This window comes from Phyllobates terribilis, unplaced genomic scaffold (assembly GCF_046119375.1).
Source record: "Phyllobates terribilis strain yellow unplaced genomic scaffold, ASM4611937v1 Scaffold_46__1_contigs__length_10046794, whole genome shotgun sequence".
NCBI classification, from domain to species: Eukaryota; Metazoa; Chordata; class Amphibia; order Anura; family Dendrobatidae; genus Phyllobates; species Phyllobates terribilis.
The window spans coordinates 5,645,433-5,666,112 of NW_027362806.1; the positions used below are offsets into that span (position 1 = coordinate 5,645,433).

Genomic DNA, 20,680 nt, shown 5'->3' on the forward strand with positions numbered 1-20,680 from the left:
CTTATGCAGTATGTATGATGCCCCCCGCACAGTGTAATGCCCCCATTATGCCCCTTATGCAGTATGTATGATGCCCCACACAGTGTAATGCCCCCATTATGCCCCTTATGCAGTATGTATGATACCCCCACATGGCAATGCCCCCATTATGCCCCTTATGCAGTATGTATGATGCCCCCACACAGTGTAATGCCTCCATTATGCCCCTTATGCAGGATGTATGATGCCTCCACACAGTGTAATGCCCCCATTATGCCCCTTATACAGTATGTATGATGCCCCCACATTGCAATGCCCCCATTATGCCCCTTATGCAGTATGTATGATGCCCCCACACAGTGTTATGCCCCCATTATGCCCCTTGTGCAGGATATATGATGCCCCCACACAGTGTAATGCCCCTTATGCAGTATGTATGATGCCTCCACACAGTGTAATGCCCCCATTATGCCCCTTGTGCAGGATATATGATGCCCCCACACAGTGTAATGCCCCCATTATGCCCCTTATGCAGTATGTATGATGCCCTCACACAGTGTAATGCCCCCATTATGCCCCTTATGCAGTATGTATGATGCCCCCCCACACAGTGTAATGCCCCCATTATGCCCTTATGCAGGATGTATGATGCCCCACACAGTGTAATGCCCCCATTATGCCCCTTATGCAGTATGTATGATGCCCCCACACAGTGTAATGCCCCCATTATTCCCCTTATGCAGTATGTATGATGCACCCACACAGTGTAATGCCCCCATTATGCCCCTTATGCAGGATGTATGATGCCCCCACACAGTGTAATGCCCCCATTATGCCCCTTATGCAGGATGTATGATGCCCTCACACAGTGTAATGCCCCCATTATGCCCCTTATGCAGGATGTATGATGCCCCACACAGTGTAATGCCCCCATTATGCCCCTTATGCAGTATGTATGATGCCCCCACATTGCAATGCCCCCATTATGCCCCTTATGCACTATGTATGATGCCCCCACACAGTGTAATGCCTCCATTATGCCCCTTATGCAGGATGTATGATGCCCCCACACAGTGTAATGCCTCCATTATGCCCCTTATGCAGGATGTATGATGCCCCCACACAGTGTAATGCCCCCATTATGCCCCTTATGCAGGATGTATGATGCCCCCACACAGTGTAATGCCCCTTATGCAGGATGTATGATGCCCCCACACAGTGTAAAGTCCCCATTATTACCCCTATGCAGGATGTATGATGCCCCCCACAGTGTAATGCCCCCATTATGCCCCTTATGCAGTATGTATGATGGCCCCACACAGTGTAATGCTCCCATTATGCCCCTTATGCAGGATGTATGATGCCCCCACACAGTGTAATGCCTCCATTATGCCCCTTATGCAGTATGTATGATGCCCCCACACAGTGTAATGCCCCCATTATGCCCCTTATGCAGTATGTATGATGCCCCCACACGGTGTAATGCCCCCATTATGCCCCTTATGCAGTATGTATGATGCCCCACACAGTGTAATGCCCCCATTATGCCCCTTATGCAGTATGTATGATGCCCCCACACAGTGTAATGCCCCCATTATGCCCCTTATGCAGTATGTATGATGGCCCCACACAGTGTAATGCCCCCCTTATGCCCCTTATGCAGGATGTATGATGCCCCCACACAGTGTAATGCCCCCATTATGCCCCTTATGCAGGATGTATGATGCCCCACACAGTGTAATGCCCCCATTATGCCCCTTATGCAGTATGTATGATGCCCCACACAGTGTAATGCCCCCATTATGCCCCTTATGCAGTATGTATGATGCCCCACACAGTGTAATGCCCCCATTATGCCCCTTATGCAGTATGTATGATACCCCCACATGGCAATGCCCCCATTATGCCCCTTATGCAGTATGTATGATGCCCCCACACAGTGTAATGCCTCCATTATGCCCCTTATGCAGGATGTATGATGCCTCCACACAGTGTAATGCCCCCATTATGCCCCTTATACAGTATGTATGATGCCCCCACATTGCAATGCCCCCATTATGCCCCTTATGCAGTATGTATGATGCCCCCACACAGTGTTATGCCCCCATTATGCCCCTTGTGCAGGATATATGATGCCCCCACACAGTGTAATGCCCCTTATGCAGTATGTATGATGCCTCCACACAGTGTAATGCCCCCATTATGCCCCTTGTGCAGGATATATGATGCCCCCACACAGTGTAATGCCCCCATTATGCCCCTTATGCAGTATGTATGATGCCCCCACACAGTGTAATGCCCCCATTATGCCCCTTATGCAGTATGTATGATGCCCCCCCACACAGTGTAATGCCCCCATTATGCCCTTATGCAGGATGTATGATGCCCCACACAGTGTAATGCCCCCATTATGCCCCTTATGCAGTATGTATGATGCCCCCACACAGTGTAATGCCCCCATTATTCCCCTTATGCAGTATGTATGATGCACCCACACAGTGTAATGCCCCCATTATGCCCCTTATGCAGGATGTATGATGCCCCCACACAGTGTAATGCCCCCATTATGCCCCTTATGCAGGATGTATGATGCCCTCACACAGTGTAATGCCCCCATTATGCCCCTTATGCAGGATGTATGATGCCCCACACAGTGTAATGCCCCCATTATGCCCCTTATGCAGTATGTATGATGCCCCCACATTGCAATGCCCCCATTATGCCCCTTATGCACTATGTATGATGCCCCCACACAGTGTAATGCCTCCATTATGCCCCTTATGCAGGATGTATGATGCCCCCACACAGTGTAATGCCTCCATTATGCCCCTTATGCAGGATGTATGATGCCCCCACACAGTGTAATGCCCCCATTATGCCCCTTATGCAGGATGTATGATGCCCCCACACAGTGTAATGCCCCCATTATGCCCCTTATGCAGGATGTATGATGCCCCCACACAGTGTAAAGCCCCCATTATTACCCCTATGCAGGATGTATGATGCCCCCCACAGTGTAATGCCCCCATTATGCCCCTTATGCAGTATGTATGATGGCCCCACACAGTGTAATGCTCCCATTATGCCCCTTATGCAGGATGTATGATGCCCCCACACAGTGTAATGCCTCCATTATGCCCCTTATGCAGTATGTATGATGCCCCCACACAGTGTAATGCCCCCATTATGCCCCTTATGCAGTATGTATGATGCCCCCACACGGTGTAATGCCCCCATTATGCCCCTTATGCAGTATGTATGATGCCCCACACAGTGTAATGCCCCCATTATGCAGTATGTATGATGCCCCCACACAGTGTAATGCCCCCATTATGCCCCTTATGCAGGATGTATGATGCCCTCACACAGTGTAATGCCCCCATTATGCCCCTTATGCAGGATGTATGATGCCCCACACAGTGTATTTCCCCCATTATGCCCCTTATGCAGTATGTATGATGCCCCCACATTGCAATGCCCCCATTATGCCCCTTATGCACTATGTATGATGCCCCCACACAGTGTAATGCCTCCATTATGCCTCTTATGCAGGATGTATGATGCCCCCACACAGTGTAATGCCTCCATTATGCCCCTTATGCAGGATGTATGATGCCCCCACACAGTGTAATGCCCCCATTATGCCCCTTATGCAGGATGTATGATGCCCCCACACAGTGTAATGCCCCCATTATGCCCCTTATGCAGGATGTATGATGCCCCCACACAGTGTAAAGCCCCCATTATTACCCCTATGCAGGATGTATGATGCCCCCCACAGTGTAATGCCCCCATTATGCCCCTTATGCAGTATGTATGATGGCCCCACACAGTGTAATGCCCCCATTATGCCCCTTATGCAGTATGTATGATGGCCCCACACAGTGTAATGCTCCCATTATGCCCCTTATGCAGGATGTATGATGCCCCCACACAGTGTAATGCCTCCATTATGCCCCTTATGCAGTATGTATGATGCCCCCACACAGTGTAATGCCCCCATTATGCCCCTTATGCAGTATGTATGATGCCCCCACACGGTGTAATGCCCCCATTATGCCCCTTATGCAGTATGTATGATGCCCCACACAGTGTAATGCCCCCATTATGCCCCTTATGCAGTATGTATGATGCCCCCACACAGTGTAATGCCCCCATTATGCCCCTTATGCAGTATGTATGATGGCCCCACACAGTGTAATGCCCCCCTTATGCCCCTTATGCAGGATGTATGATGCCCCCACACAGTGTAATGCCCCCATTATGCCCCTTATGCAGTATGTATGATGCCCCACACAGTGTAATGCCCCCATTATGCCCCTTATGCAGTATGTATGATGCCCCACACAGTGTAATGCCCCCATTATTCCCCTTATGCAGTATGTATGATGCCCCACACAGTGTAATGCCCCCATTATGCCCCTTATGCAGTATGTATGATACCCCCACATGGCAATGCCCCCATTATGCCCCTTATGCAGTATGTATGATGCCCCCACACAGTGTAATGCCTCCATTATGCCCCTTATGCAGTATGTATGATGCCTCCACACAGTGTAATGCCCCCATTATGCCCCTTGTGCAGGATATATGATGCCCCCACACAGTGTAATGCCCCCATTATGCCCCTTATGCAGTATGTATGATGCCCCCACACAGTGTAATGCCCCCATTATGCCCCTTATGCAGTATGTATGATGCCCCCACACAGTGTAATGCCCCCATTATTCCCCTCATGCAGTATGTATGATGCCCCCACACAGTGTAATGCCCCCATTATGCCCCTTATGCAGGATGTATGATGCCCCCACACAGTGTAATGCCCCCATTATGCCCCTTATGCAGGATGTATGATGCCCTCACACAGTGTAATGCCCCCATTATGCCCCTTATGCAGGATGTATGATGCCCCACACAGTGTAATGCCCCCATTATGCCCCTTATACAGTATGTATGATGCCCCCACATTGCAAAGCCCCCATTATGCCCCTTATGCAGTATGTATGATGCCCCCACACAGTGTAATGCCTCCATTATGCCCCTTATGCAGGATCTATGATGCCTCCACACAGTGTAATGCCCCTATTATGCCCCTTATGCAGGACGTGTTATGCCCCTTATGCAGGATGTATGATGCCCCACACAGTGTAATGTTCCCATAGTACCGTCATCCCCCCACACAGTACAATCAGAGGCATAACTAGGGTCTGATGGGACCCGTTGCGAGATTTCGACCACCCCCCATCCTGATATATACAGTGGGTACGGAAAGTATTCAGACCCCTTTACATTTTTCACGCTTTGTTTCATTGCAGCCATTTGGTAAATTCTAAAAAATTCATTTTTTTCTCATTAAAGTACACTCTGCACCCCATCTTGACTAAAAAAAATACAGAAATGTAGAAATTTTTGCAAATTTATTAAAAAGAAAAACTGAAATATCACATGGTCATAAGTATTCAGACCCTTTGCTCAGACACTCATATTTAAGTCACATGCTGTCCATTTCCTTGTGATCCTCCTTGAGATGGTTCTACTCCTTTATTGGAGTCCAGCTGTTTTAATTAAACTGATAGGACTTGATTTGGCAAGGCACACACCTGTCTATATAAGACCTCACAGTGCATGTCAGACCAAATGAGGCTCATGAGCTCAAAGGAACTGCCCAAGGAGCTCAGAGACAGAATTGTGGCAAGGCACAGATCTGACCAAGGTTACAAAAGAATTTCTGCATTACTTAAGGTTCCTAAGAGCACAGTGGCCTCCATAATCCTTAAATGGAAGAAGTTTGAGACCACCAGAAATCTTCCAAGACCTGGCCATCCAGCCAAACTGAGCAATCGTGGGAGAAGAGCCTTTGTGAGAGAAGTAAAGAAGAACCTCAAGATCACTGTGGCTGAGCTCCAGAAATGCAGTAGGGAGATGGGAGAAAGTTCCACAAAGTCAACTATCACTGCAGCCCTCCACCAGTCGGGCTTTTATGGCAGAGTGGCCCGACAGAAGACTCTCCTCAGTGCAAGACATATGAAAGACTGCACAGAGTTTGCTCAAAAACACATGAAGGACTCCCAGACTGTGAGAAATAAGATTCTCTAGTCTGATGAGATGAAGATACAACTCTTTGGTGATAATTCTAAGCGGTATGTGTGGAGAAAACCAGGCACTGCTCATCACCTGCCCAATACAATCACAACAGTGAAACATGGTGGTGGCACTGGTTGCAATTGAAGGAAACGTGAATGCAGACAAGTACAGAGATATCCTGGATGAAAACCTCTTCCAGAGTGCTCTGGACCTCAGACTTGGCCGAAGGTTCACCTTCCAACAAGACAATGACCCTAAGCACACAGCTAAAATAACAAAGGAGTGGCTTCAGAACAACTCTGTGACCATTCTTGACTGGCCCAGCCAGAGCCCTGACCTAAACCCAATTGAGCATCTCTGAAGAGATCTGAAAATGGCTGTCCACCAACATTCACCATCCAACCTGACAGAACTGGAGAGGATCCCCAAATCCAGGTGTGAAAAACTTGTTGCATCATTCCCAAGAAGACTCATGGCTATACTAGCTCAAAAGGGGGCTTCTCCTCAATACTGAGCAAAGGGTCTGAATACTTATGACCATGTGATATTTCAGTTTTTCTTTTTAAAAAATTTGCAAAAATTTCTACATTTCAGGTCCACAATACTTCTGCCATAACTGAATTCTTCAACAGCTTTATACACTTTAGAAAAAGGCTTACCCAACCTAATATTACGTAAGCATGAAAGTTCATAGGTTGTTGTCCAACATTCCAATCCCGTGACAGTGGCAGCTATCACAGATAAGCAATGCCGGATGAGACCTGTTCACGGACCATTCTACTTCTGTCATAATGTTTACATATGATAAGAGTAAATCCTACACCGGGTTATAAATCAGAGCAAGGTTTTCTTCCCAGACAGTATATTGTGTTAAGAAGCTATGTATCAGTGAGATACAGTTACAAATAAAGTATACCTTAACACAGAATATATAATCAGAATATTAATGGTTGGATACATCATAATGGGCTTCAGATAGCCACTTATATTTTTTGTACTACAATAAGCTTCTCCATCTTAAGCCATATGCCTGTAGTCTTATTTACAATATTGTGCAATCGTCTGTCTCTGGTTCTACATCGGATCTCTCATGGCATATACAAAAGGCTAATTCCCTTCAGTAATAAAGATTAAACCTCAGACTGTTAGTAAACTTAAACTAATGCTATGTTTTAGTATGTCTGGACTAATGACCCCTAGTCTACTGAGGTAAGATACCTACAAATGCTGACATGTTTGGTTCCTATTTTATTTCAAATCTGAAATATAAAATAGCCATTTTTCATGTTCATACTACAGTTATGTATTTATGTTTTGAAAAATCAAATAAAAATGATGTAAAAAAAAAAAAAAGAGTGAAAAATTTAAAGGGAATACTTTCCGTACCCCCTGTATATGTATGTCCCTTATCCTGGGCCTCAACCTAGTATATGTCCCCCGTTCTGCCTCTGTTCTTTAGTGTATTGAAAAAGATAAACTATTACACTCACCAGGGGCGAACATAGAAGTGATGGGGCCCCATAACAGAAGTATAATGCACTCCCCTTAATCCTCCATACAGTATAATGCACAGCCCATAGTCATCCATGTAGTATAATGCACAGCCCATAGTCTGTACATGTAGTATAATGCACAGCCCTTAGTCCGTACATGTAGTACAACCCCTGGCAAAAATTATGGAATCACCGGGCTCGGAGGATGTTCATTCAGTTGTTGAAAAAAAGAAGATCACAGACATAGCACAAAACTAAAGTCATTTCAAATGGCAACTTTATGGTTCTAAGAAACACTAAAATTAATCAAGAAATAAAATGTGGTACTCAGTAAGGGTAATTTCTTTCCGACCAAGTAGAGGGAAAAAATTATGGAATCACTCAATTCTGAGGAAAAAATTATGGAATCATGAAAAACAAAACACAAAAGAACACTCCAATACATCATTAGTATTTTGTTGCACCACCTCTGGTTTTAATAACAGCTTGCAGTCTCTGAGGCATGGACTTAATGAGTGACAAACAGTACTCTTCATCAATCTGGCTCCCAATTTTCTCTGATTACTGTTGCCAGATCAGCTTTGCAGGTTGGAGCCTTGTCATGGACCATTTTCTTCAACTTCCACCAAAGATTTTCAATTGGATTGAGATCCGGACTATTTGCAGGCCCTGACATTGACCTTATGTGTCTTGTTTCAAGGAATGTTTTCACAGTTTTTGCTCTATGGCAGGATGTATTATCTTGAAAAATGATGTCATCATCCCCAAAAATCCTTTCAATTGATGGGATAAGAAAACTGTCCAAAATATCAATGTAAACTTGGGCATTTATTGAAGATGTAATGACAGCCATCTCCCCAGTGCTTTTACCTGACATGCAGCCCCATATCATCAATGACTGTGGAAATTTGCATGTTCTCTTCATGCAGTCATCTTTATAAATCTCATTGGAACGGCACCAAACAAAAGTTCCAGCATCATCACCTTGCCCAATGAAGATTCGCGATTCATCACTGAATATGACTTTCATCCAGTCATCCACAGTCCATGATTGCTTTTCCTTAGCCTATTGTAACCTTGTTTTTTCTGTTTAGGTGTTAATGATGGCTTTTGTTTAGCTTTTCTGTATGTAAATCCCATTTCCTTTAGGCGGTTTCTTACAGTTCGGTCACACACATTGACTCCAGTTTCCTCCCATTCGTTCCTCATTTGTTTTGTTGTGCATTTCCTGTTTTGGAGACATATTGTTTTAAGTTTCTGGTTTTAATGCTTTGATGTCTTCCTTGGTCTACCAGTATGTTTGCCTTTAATAACCTTCCCATGTTGTTTGTATTTGGTCCAGATTTTAGACACAGCTGACTGTGAACAACCAACATCTTTTGCAACATTGCGTGATGATTTACCTTCTTTTAAGAGTTTGATAATCCTCTCCTTTGTTTCTCCTCTCGTGTTGGAGCCATGATTCATGTCAGTCCACTTGGTGCAACAGCTCTCCAAGGTGTGGTCACTCCTTTTTAGATGCAAACTAAAGAGCAGATCTAATTTGATGCAGGTGTTAGTTTTGGAAATGAAAATTTACAGAGTGATTCCATAATTTTTTCCTCAGAATTGAGTGATTCCATAATTTTTTCCCTCTCCTTGGTCCGAAAAAAATTACCTTTACTGAGTACCACATTTTTTTTCTTGATTTCTTTTAGTGTTTCTTAAAGCCCTAAAGTTGCCATTTGAAATGACTTTAGTTTTGTGCCATGTCTGTGATCTGCTTTTTTTCAACAACATTAAACAACTGAATGAACATCCTCCGAGCCCGGTGATTCCATAATTTTTGCCAGGGGTTGTATAATGCACAACCCATAGTCCATACATGCAGTATAATGCACAGCCCATAGTCCGTACATGTAGTATAATGCACAGCTCATAGTCCATACATGTAGTATAATGCACAGGCTATAGTCATCCATGTAGTATAATGCACAGCCCATAGTCATACATGTAGTATAATGCACAGCCCATAGACCGTACATGTAGTATAATGCACAGCCCATAGTCATCCATGTAGTATAATGCACAGCCCATACTCATACATGTAGTATAATGCACAGCCCACACTCTTACATGTAGTAGTATGGCAAAGGGCACCGTGTACTCGCTGATTAAAAGAAAACAAAACATTATACTCACCTTCCCTCTGCTCCCTCGCAGCGCGGTGTCTTTTTCTGGAGCTGCCGCTGACTTCAGCTGCAAGCGACAGGAGAGCATGATGTTACTTCCATGCGCCCCCTAATGGCGTACATGCCGATGTCAGCTGCTGGCCTCTGATTGGTCAGCAGCGTGTATTGTGGCACTTCAGCTGAATGTCAGTCCGGGAACACACATCCAGCTGAAGTAGGGGTCGGTCGCAGGAGCCACTGCGGTCATTAAGCCTCTCAATATAATGCTCTCATAGTACCTCTATTTCCCCACACCGTATAATGTTCTCACAGTACCGCCATCCCCCCACATACAGTATAATGTTCCCACATTACCACCATCCCCCCACATACAGTATAATGTTCTCACAGTACCGCCATCCCCCCACATACAGTATAATGTTCCCACAGTACCGCCATCTTCCCACATACAGTATAATGTTCTCATAGTACCGCCATCCCCCCCACATACAGTATAATGTTCCCACAGTACCGCCATCCCTCCACATACAGTATAATGTTCTCACAGTACCGCCATCTTCCCACATACAGTATAATGTTCTCATAGTACCGCCATCCCCCCCACATACAGTATACTGTTCCCACAGTACTGCCATCCCTCCACATACAGTATAATGTTCTCACAGTACCGCCATCCCCCCCACATACAGTGTAATGTTGTCACAATACCGCCATCCCCCCACATACAGTATAATGTTCCCACTGTTGCGCCATCTTCCCACATACAATATAATTTTTCCACAGTTCCGCAATCTTCCCACATACAGTATAATATTACCACCATCCCCCCCACATACAGTATAATGTTCTCACAGTACCACCATCCCCCCACATACAGTATAATGTTCTCACAGTACCGCCATCCCCCCACATACAGTATAATGTTCCCACAGTACCACCATCCCCCCACATACAGTATAATGTTCCCACAGTGCCACCATCCCCCCACATACAGTATAATGTTCTCACAGTACCGCCATCTTCCCACATACAGTATAATGTTCTCACAGTACCGCCATCTTCCCACATACAGTATAATGTTCTCACAGTACCGCCATCCCCCCCACATACAGTATAATGTTCCCACATTACCACCATCCCCCCACATACAGTATAACACTTGGTTTTCTTTTTTTGGTGTTCTTCATGTAATATATGGAAGTCTACAGGAAAATGCTAAAAGAAACATAATATCCAGGAATAAAACCACTGTACATGGAGACATTAGCATCAAATAACTGTCTTGTTCTTACAAACACGCTGTTATAAATGAGATCTAACGTTATAAAAGATTACAACCTGGGGAAGACGGGAAACATTCATATAGACGGTCGCTGATGATGGAGTCAGTGACGGACTCTGGACATATCTGTTTCTAGAGCCGTATTAGAAGATGAAGATGTCGTCCTCATCATGAAGTTGTTATTTCTCATGCCATGTGTAATGTATATGACGAGAATTAGCGTTATGGAAGATGAGTCTATAAGAAACGTATTCAGCTGCAGACTCCTAGGAAGAAACTGCTTGTTGTCTGTGGCCTAAAATATATAGATTTTATTACTACGTCAGGGACAAAAGCAGAATGTTGTAAGATAATAAAAATACCATTGCTGCTTGGGTTTCTGGGTGATTCTTACTGAAGCAGTGGCCAACTTAGCCAGTGATTGGAAGTATGGAGGAGATGTCTAAATCAGCAATTCAACTTATGTTCCAGTCCATAAAAAACTAGAGAACACAACATCTACACATTCTCTCTCCTGATATATTTCCCTTATTGTCTCCAGTAATTGTATTATTACACAGAATTCTTTATGATGTTACATCGGCTCATCTTCTTCTCATTCAGGTCTCTACAATATCAGATCCTCTCAGTGAAGATCTTCTATATTAAGAGAATTTTTCTGAATCACCTATCAAGGATGGACATGGACAGAGACAAGATGGCGGAGCGGATATTACACCTCACCCTAGAGATCCTCTTCCGGCTTACTGGAGAGGTGAGAGATTCTGATGACGTCACATTACATCATTATCTATGGGAATAACAGATGGACAGAACTGGAGAGGTGAGGACTCTGGAAATGTCTGTAGTGAGATGTATTAATGTGTCTCTCCATAACCAGGATTACACAGTAGTGAAGAAGACTTCTAGTGAGCGCTGTCAGGACCCTGTGTCTGAGGGATGGGGAAGACCCCTGAGCCCAATCACAGGGCCTCCACTTCATCCACTGATACATGAGGACATCAATGACCAGAAAATCCTAGAACTCACCTACAAGATGATTGAGCTGCTGACTGGAGAGGTGACACTGCTGGGAATGCTGTGACATTATACAGTAACGCTATGGAGGGATCGGGGGGATGACGGTATCATTGTATGTGTCAGGTTCCTATAAGGTGTCAGGATGTCGCTGTCTATTTCTCCATGGAGGAGTGGGAGTATTTAGAAGGACGCAAAGATCTGTACAAGGACATCATGATGGAGGTTCCCCAGCCCCTCACATCACCAGGTAATAGGACTAAATACACCCGGCCTATAATTATCTGTATGTAAAGAATGAATTCAGTCCCTGTATGTGTTTCCTCCAGATCTATCCAGTAAGAGGACAACACCAGAGAGATGTCCCCTTCCTCTTCTTCCACAGGACTGTAAACAAGAAGATCCCAATGTTCCTCAGGATCATCAGGTAGATGGAGAGAAGGTGTGATGAGATCTCCTATTTGATGTGTAGACGGCTGTGAAGGTCTTGTGCTCAGTCTTGTTTTATCCACCAGTATTATATGTTTTATACTTATGTAATGAGAACGGTGGAGATGGCAGGATTAGAGCCGATCATAGATGGGACTTCTCCATCTGTCTGTGACTTTTACAATATTTGTTTCAGGGTGAAGATCTGACCCATATTAATACTACAGAGACATATGTGAGGGGTGATGATTGGTGTAAGGAGGAGATTCCTACATATGACTACCCAGGTGAGTAGTGACCACTAAATGCAGAGAAGTCACAGATTCTTCTCAGTCACCGGCTGTGGCTGCTTTATCGGTGGTGTAGTCCGGCCGTATCACAATCGCGTGATCACCATTTTCCCTCTAGACCACAACATTCTCCTCCATCCAAAAATGTTCACATAACTTTGTGTACTTGTAAAAGACCTTTTCTGTAGAACCTATAACCTGGAGGATCCACCTACCCCCTGGGATTAGTAGACGCTGACCGTTACCTGCCCAGATCTGTAAGCTACAAAGCCAAATGACAGCGTACGTAGAAAGTGCTGACAAGTGAGAAAATCACTTGAAGAAAAATATTCTGATGGGCCTGTAAGAGAAAGCGGAGGGTAATGATGCTGTTGGCTTCCTAGATCCCTGATATCTTATTGGATGAATCTACCTTCTCTCCCTTCTGTGCTGCTGAATGTTCTCATATGGTCCCTACAAGACCAGGTCCAGTCTATCTGACCAAACTTAACTTTTATAATCGACAACATTAAATGTGCAGTGAGGGCCAAGTGTGAATTTCTGTACAATAACAACAGAGTTTCCCTTTATCCTGACTTTTCAAACTATCTTCAAACAGGATTGCGATAAACTACATAAATAACATTACACCTGTGCCATGATATGTCTCTAAGCTGTGCGTGGCTGATGGCTGTAATATACATCTATTCACACCGGCAGGAGATGTGGTGGCATGGCTCGACCCCTGGTTTCATGGATTCACTCCACGTCATAAATTACATTATGTTTTTAATCCTAAGGAATTCAGGTTCCTGCACAATCTCTCCTGAAATGGGGGCACTAATACTTTCTCTACTCTTCTGGTCAGGAATTAATCTATAGGAGTAGTGACTATTTTGACTCCACGGCCACTTTCTGGACATTAGCTCGCAGTCGATGTTGGAGAGTAAAAATTGCACATTGGCCATTTTATTCCCCAACACGTAGTGCCCAGATTGTGCTCCAGGAGACACACACCGTAAATGAAGAGGGTTCTTCTCACTATAGTAATGCCACATACATGGATGATAAATGTGGTTTGGGCGCACTGCAAGGCTCAGAAGAGAGGGGGAGATCTGACTTTGGGAGAGTGGATATTGCTGGATTGGTTTATGGATGAGTAGAAGTTTTTATTGGTATCATTTTCATCTACATAACATTGTTTGGTGGCTTCTTATTCCATATTTTGGAGGCAGAATGAACAAACAGTTGAACATCACGATCCAATGGTTCATCCTATGAAGTTTTCTATTAGACTGTGAATTGTCATTCACTGTCATTCTGTCAATAAGTTGTCATTTCTACAGACATTTTAAGTAGAAATGTTCAAAAATATAAATTTCAAGGATGTTTTATTCAAAATTAATAATTGTTTTTTTTCTTGGCAGATGACTGTACCAGGAGATCAGAGGGACAGGACATTTTTATATCAGATGATCTTGAGACCCCACAGGATACAATTGAAGTGAATTCCATTACTCCAGATATACCATCATCCCTTCACAGCAAAGATCTGTCATCTGATCCTATGAAACAGGTCCTGTCTTCTGATTCATTACCGACTACTAAGGAAAGTCAAAATAAAAAAATAAGGATTGAAAAACGAACTGCTCCTAAAGCAAAGAAGACATTTTCACTGCCAGAAAATGGAAATAGTTTTACCCTCAAAAAGTCTGTAAGTCAAAAATTACACACAGTGGACAATAGATTTTCTTGTTCCAAATGTGGGAGATGTTTTAACTATAAATCAGCTTTGGTTATTCACCAGAGAACCCACACAGGGGAGAAGCCTTTTTCATGTTCAGAATGTGGGAAATGTTTTAACCGGAAATTCGATCTTGTTAGACATCAGATAATTCACACAGGGGAGAAGCCTTTTTCCTGTTCAGAATGTGGGAAATGTTTTAACCAGAAATCATATTTTGTTATACACCAGAGAACTCACACAGGGGAGAAGCCTTTTTCATGTTCAGAATGTGGGAAATGTTTTTACCATAAATCAGCTTTGGTTAAGCACCAGAGAAGTCACACAGGGGAGAAGCCTTTTTCATGTTCAGAATGTGGGAAATGTTTTAACCAGAAATCAGATCTTGTTAATCACCAGAGAATTCACACAGGGGAGAAGCCATTTTCATGTTCTGAATGTGGGAAATGTTTTAACCTTAAACCAGCTTTGGTTAACCACCAGAGAATTCACACAGGGGAGAAGCCTTTTTCATGTTCAGAATGTGGGAAATGTTTTAACAATAAACCAGCTTTGGTTCACCACCAGAGAACTCACACAGGGGAGAAGCCTTTTTTATGTTCAGAATGTGGGAAATGTTTTAACCGGAGATCAGCTTTAATTAAGCACGAGAGAATCCACACAAGGTAGAAGCCTTTTTCCTATTCTTTTTTTTTTTAATCCAATAAATTTTTTTCATTATTTTTTTTTTTACAAAACAAGAAACCAGTACATACAATAATAAAATAACATACATGCATCTCTCCGATATATCCTTTCAGCTTGCCCATTACCGTCTGATAACTTGCAGTTACTATATCTTACAATTAACATTCCACATTCTTGAAATCTCTTATATAAGCATAATACTGTAATAAACATTATAATCCTATACACATATAGGTGTGCTATATTACCCAGACCACATGTTAAGGAATTCCAATACACAATGAAACATTAGACCTTGTCAATGCCTCCCTTCCTCCATAAGTCAAATTGTCTCTCCAGCAATAACCCCCTTGATGGCATTCCAGGTGTATCCAACCATAAGTCTCATATTTTCTCAAATTTATTCACTGAGTTTCATTTTTTTATATACCTCTTTTTCTAATCTGATATTAGTTATCCTATTTTTGAGTTCACTAATTTCTGGGGGTGAGGGGTTAATCCATTTGGATGCAATATGTTTCCTAGTTTGAAGTAAAATACGTGAAATCCCTATTGAAATTGGATTAAAAAAAAGTGCAAAAATAATTCTGCTTATTATTCTGGCTATGCAGTTTGTTTTTAATGATAGAGTAGGGATTCGCAAAATCATGAGGACCCTTGACGATGGGTTGCGAGCTTACGTACAGTACAGACCAAAAGTTTGGAGACACCTTCTCATTTAAAGATTTTTCTGTATTTTCATGACTATGAAAATTGTACATTCACACTGAAGGCATCAAAACTATGAATTAACACATGTGGAATTATATACTTAACAAAAAAGTGTGAAACAACTGAAAATATGTCTTATATTCTAGGTTCTTCAAAGTAGCCACCTTTTGCTTTGATGACTGCTTTGCACATTCTTGGCATTCTCTTCATGAGCTTCAAGAGGTAGTCACCGGAAATGGTCTTCCAACAATCTTGAAGGAGTTCCCAGAGATGCTTAGCCCTTGTTGCCATAGTCATGAAAATACAGAAAAATCTTTAAATGAGAAGGTGTGTCCAAACTTTTGGTCTGTACTGTATTTTGGCCAAAATATTAACTAATACCTCATATGATATTATTGCACTTTTTTATCTGTCAGGGCGCAGCCAGGCCCATTAATGGTGACCTTGTGAGTTGGGGCTTTGCACCTCTGCGATGCACGGATAGGGTGCCGGGCATCCCGCCTAATCGAATAGTAGGGGCGTGTAATAGGATGCTGACTAAGCACGGTGCCGCGTGTGTGTGAATTGCACCCTACTGCAAGTTTCATCTGTGTGCAGTTTTAGTGCTAGGCAGTCGCTCCTCCAGTGAGAGTGGATGAGAGTGATTGTTCATCAGCATTCTGCACCAGTGTTACCTCCTTCCAACAAAAGGGGGCCGGCTGCGGCCTGGCGTGCATTTTTCTTGTAATCTTGGCTGGTGAGTACCATTGCCTTTTGCTATTTTCTCATTTTACTTTGGAATTTTTTCAAAAATTCTGTTTATTGTTCTGGCTATGCTGCTTGTTTTTAACTTTATGTAAAAGCTTCATTGATGACGTGTTCTTTATATGGGACAATTGTAACAATAACATGCATTCCTTTATTAGCGACACAAACTCTAATAATTGGGGTATTTCCTTCTCACCCCTCTATGATTTTGTAAATATAAATTTTTTGGATATAAATGTGTTTATTAAGGGATATTCCATATGTACGAAAACCTTTTTTTAAAAAGTTGACACAAATAGTTACCACCATTATAAGAGCGGACATTATGTGAAGTGGCTGGATAACATCCCACAAAATCAATTCAAAAGAATTCGGAAGAATTGTAGTCTTGACATTGATTTTATAACACAAGCCAAGATCTTGGAAGAGAGATGTGAAGCTCAGAGATACCCAAATGGATTAATCAAACGAGCGTATTCTAATTCAATGAAATATGATCAGAAAACACTACTAGGAAATAAAAAATCAGTCTGTAAATGGATATGAATTCAATTTTATCACCCAGTTTAATTCCTGCCATAAAGAAATAAGCCAAATTTTTCATAAATATTGGCACATATTACAAAGTGATCCTATTCTTGGAAAATCTCTACCTAGAAACCCCATAATCACTTTTCGTAGAGCTCCTACAATAAGGAATATTTTGGCCCCTCGCCGCCTCAAATCATACAGTATACCTAATCAGATAAATCAAATGGCATATACAAATGTGGATGAAGGAATTGTTTGTATTGTTTATCTATAGGTCACGGTGTCGATAGTTTTTCCTCCTCATCTACTGGAGAGAGCTTTTCAGTTAAGCAACATCTAACATGGACTTTGTGATTTATTATCCAATGTATATGTAATGAACAATATGTGGGTAGAACGACTCAGCCGCTCCACAACAGAATTAATTCACATAGATACAATATCCGTAGGGGGATTCCTTAAACATGGTTTATCTCGACACTGTAAAAATGTTAGGGTGAACACTTTGGTATGTTCACTAGTTGCCTGCTCCTGGCCTAATGGATATGATCAAGTGCATGCAAGAAAGAATAACATCAGACACACACAGTTGGATGTAAGCTCTCCTTGAACAGCTATGGCACAGCTCCAAGTGTCCTTTATTCAACTCCAACATAGACACTTATAACCTGTAAACAGGGGCTCGGTTAACCCTAGAATGAGAGTAACCAGATGTATTCATTGGTTATTCCATGGGCAGATCCATGAGGTCATCAGGGGGCGTAGTCCATGAGGTCATCAGGAGGCGTAGTCCATGAGGTCATCAGGGTGGGTTGTTCCATGAGGTCATCAGGGGGTGTGATCCATGAGGTCATCAGGGGGCATGGTCCATGAGGTCATCAGGGGGTGTGGTCCATGAGGTCATCAGGAGGCATGAACTATGCGATGTGTCGCTCTGTGGTTGGTTAGTCCTTCTATGGAATGCAGCTTCCTCCCAGAACAGAGCATGGTGTGATGAAACAGGAAATGGCAGCCATCTTTTGATCTAAACAAGCTTATGTAAGGTGAAATAATACACTTTGTGGGTCTCAACACAAAAGAGCACAATAAAGAGTATAAAAAATTGAAAATTTGTCTAATTGAATATATTCCTGGTAATAGGCCGAACCGCATTCAGAAACTGAACAAGAAGGAGATTTCCTGGATATAGAGACTGAACAGCTTGAAACCCCATGGATTAGATGGAATGTCTGAAGTGTTCCTTTAGATGTTAAGAAATCTACATATATGGTCATTTTGGAGATAGAAAGCCTGATGTGGAAGCTCCTTTAACATTAGTATTAATTGTAATAATTTAGATGATCTTTTATAAAATATTTTATTGTACTATCTATTAATATCTCCAACAATATTATCCATGATCTGTGACATGGTTTTATTAACCAATTGATGTAAATTAATTATTTTAGATAAAACCCTCGACCTTTCAGATTTTAATCTTTAGTTCTTATATATATATTTCCTATGATTTATTAAAATATATAACTATGGTAGAATGATAATCTTTTATTATCTTATGTATATTTTTTAGATGTCACCATTTTATCAACCTCCCGGAACATCAAGCATGTAGATCTCCCATTAAGTTGTTCTCCTTTTTTCTCAGTAGAGTGTAAAACTCCTCTCATTATAATTCGGGTCACTACCTTTTTACATTCCAAGAGAATCCATGTAGCAAGCACGGGATCCCCCCCGATGTCCTCCCCTCCCCCGTCCTCTATTTCCCTACAGCCCCTGATAAGGAAGGCTTGTAGTAAAAAGAATCTGCTCCCTGACCTGATTCCCAGGTGACCCCTGAGCAGATGAAATCCTTCCAGGTTACGCACATAGCCGTATATTTACTCCAGCGGTCGTATTCACACACAGAGGTAGACCACGCTCTCTCCCAATATTTTATCATCACATTGTATCAGAAACACATTAATTAAAGAAGCGTGGAAATAATTTATAATATTTATTTTCCCTCTAATAAAATTATACAGGAATTGATAAAACACCCTGATATCAGTAGAATGACACAAAATAATATTCTGACTTATGAAACACGACAAACGGACTGTAACAAATATAATAAACTAAAAGAACATTTAGAGGAATTCAGATAAAAGCATTTGAGCTCATCAAAAAGACATTAAATAAAATAAAACAAGAATTTTTTTACATACTTTTTTTACAGACTTTTCCCCAACTCTTGGATTTGCTTTTCTTTTGTTAATTCCTAAATCCACATAGCAGCTTATCGAGTAAAGAACACAGGACACGGTGGTTTTCCTTATAGAGACATAGGTTCTAGCCCATCTCCTGCTTTTAGAATAAGTGAATAAATACATTTATTTAGAGAACATTTGAACTTGTATATATACAATAATTAAATAATGTCAAATAACTTCATAGTATATGAATTGTGATACATTTTTTTAGGAGGAATTTCTTTGTATAATTGAAATGCACACAATTGTGTTATTTTCCGATGTAATCGTGTGCCAATCCAGTGAACTTTGACACCAGTCAGTCATGTGTTGATTTGGTGCCTTAATTCAAAACTCCGGCTTTTAAACTGTCTTGGACGATTTTGTCTGTATGTGGTTGTTTCCTGAAGAAGAAGTGCTTGTCACTTTCAAACTCCTCTAATAAAAACAGCAATTTAATAAACCTTTGTGAATTGACGTCTTCAATGAACCAGCAGCGTGGGAAGTATCCACAAATTTCTCCAGATCCTGACATTCAATGACATACCCTGCCACGTTAAGGGTGGTAGCCCGAGGTACTGTGCACTTTATTCAAGATTCATAAGCCCTTCACTGGCTGGATATGAATGAGAGGATCAAATATGAAATACACCGGGATCACATTCGGGATCTTACAAGTTGAAGATCCTGTGGTACAAACCCTAATTCTTCAAAAACACAGTGATCCGTGAGTGTATGGGAAGAAGTGTGTCCCTGCTTGTTGGACTGTTCTTTACAAATGTTGCTTTTTTCTTCAGGTTCTATTATGATTATATCACAGTCCTTATGTCTAATTGGGGTTGAATTATCCCCCAAGGAGACTTAAATTCTAGGCGAGATTCTCCCATATGTTCAACAGTGACTGAGCCGCCATTTTTTCTACTTTAAAGCGACAGCTATGGAAATACTCCACCCAGTCTCTCACCCGGAGAAAGGTGTTTTATATCTGCCTATTATGGTTGGGGTTTTATGGGTGGAGGTCTTTTTTATTTTTTGGGGGGTATGTTTTATATTGTCGACAATCTTGTAATATGCGCTTAACAAGCTATATAAAACGGAAATGTTCTGCTGATAGGATATTGGAAACGACATATCTAATACATTAAATATGATGGGGTCAGTGAAAATAATTAGCTGTAATGTGAGGGGTCTTTCTTCCAGTGTTAAAAGACAGGTGATCTTTCAGTATCTTCAAATGGAAAAACCTGCCTTGATTTGTCTGCAAGAAACACATCTTACCTCTGAGAAACTTTATCTACTAAACAAGAA

General features: G+C 42.1%; 1 pseudogene; it reads left to right on the top strand.

Moving 5' to 3' along the window:
* The window catches only part of LOC141191506 (uncharacterized), a 73,015-nt pseudogene that overhangs the window by 878 nt on the left and 51,457 nt on the right, over positions 1-20,680 (top strand).